This window comes from Nannospalax galili, unplaced genomic scaffold (genome assembly GCF_000622305.1).
Source record: "Nannospalax galili isolate Female #2095 unplaced genomic scaffold, S.galili_v1.0 scaffold255, whole genome shotgun sequence".
Taxonomy (NCBI): domain Eukaryota; kingdom Metazoa; phylum Chordata; class Mammalia; order Rodentia; family Spalacidae; genus Nannospalax; species Nannospalax galili.
In genome coordinates, this window is record NW_008338999.1 from 2,627,898 (window position 1) to 2,629,657 (window position 1,760).

Here is a 1,760-nt window from a genome sequence, read left to right on the forward strand (position 1 = left end):
TACAACCATGTTTGTTGCTGTTCTTTTCATAATAGCTAAGAGATGGAAGCAACCTAAGTTTCCCTCGGTTGACGCATGGATAATGAAAATGTGGTTCATTTATACGATGGAGTTTTACTCAGCGGTAATGAAAGATGAAATTTGAAGGTAAATGGATGGAACTAGAAACTTGTGGGAGACAGCCTTGAGCCTAGAGTGGAAGTCCTAATGACAGCCATACAGCAGGCCTGAGGCAATGGGCCAACAGCTGGAGCCACGAGGAATGCCTTGTGATTATCACTCCATTTAGCAAGTCATAGGGCTGACTCTTAAGGCTCACCACTCCCTAGTCGCCACCCCTTGAAATTTCTGGTTACAGTTTATCTACAGCTTGCAGCACATGGACATAACAACAGCCATGGTCACATGATTTACAGGAACCAGGGCTGCTCATATATGACTCCTCTGAGCAAGACAATCTTATTTTTTAAAGGAGAAAAACAAATTCAACAACAAGATGCTGAGGACGGCTTGCCCCGAGCATTCTCGGCAAAAGTGAAACTACCAGAGCCTCACTCTGACAAAAAGGAAGTATTTAGTGCCAAAGACTCAAAAGAGCAAAAACAATGTCTTGATGACACTCTTAGTAAAATACAGGAAATTGCCTTGCCTTCTGCCCTGCCATTACAGGGCGATGGCCATACACTGCCATCATATGCTGCCTGTGAGGGAGCCCGTCCCCTTTACCCCTCCTTGGGGAGGAACTCTGGAAGATTCTTCCACCAACCTCCCTTTTATCTGGAATGGGAGGGGACATCCTGCAGTTTTTTCCTGTTACCATTGTTCAGGGCCAACAAAATCCAAATGCTAGGAATCCTTATTCCCATGAAACCTTAAAAAAGCTGCGCAAAGCGGCACTTGAGAATGGTATCCATTCTCCCTAGTTCGGTCAACTTCTGGATACAATCAGTCATGCAGCCAATACCATCTACAATTGGCAACATATCGCCCATGCATGCTTGCAAGGGGGTGACTTCCTCTTATGGAAGGCCACTTATTGGGATGAATGTGAACAATGAGCAGACCACAACAGATGCGCTAATCTTCAACGTACAGGTTTTGACGCCCTGGTAGGGCAATGCAATTATGAGACTCCTTAGGCTCAGGCACAGGGACCTCCTCACTATTTTGAGCAGGTTTGACTCTGCGTACTTCATGCCTTTTGGAGTATGCCAGTGCGTAGTGATACTAAATTAACCAAACTAGTACAAAAGCCAGTCAAGCCTTTCTCTGACTTTGTTGAAAGGTGCGAACAGAGTATAAACAGAAAAATAAGTCATCAGGGAGCTGCTGATGCCCTGCTTTAGGATCTTGTATATGAAGGCTGCTCTAATGAGGGTCACCCGGCCATAGGACCTGTAAGACACAAGGATGTGTCTGAATGGATTCTAGCCTGTCTGGATGTTGGGACAGCTCGGGCCCATGCCACTGCTCTTTTAGAGGTTCTGGCTGCTCAACAGTCTTTGATGAGTACAGATAAAAACAAATACTGGATTTGTGGGGGACAGGACCATTGGTCTCATAACTGTCCCAACAAACTTATCAAGGAGGCCAAGAAAAACCAAATTCCTCTATCCAAATGTCCAAAGTGCCACAAAGGCTTTCATTGGGCAAGAGAATGCAGATATAAGATGGATGTGTGTGGCAACCCCATAAAAAGGTGGCCTTTAAATGGCCAGCGTGGCACCTCTCAGCCCTGCCCGAAAGGGAGGAAATAGGAG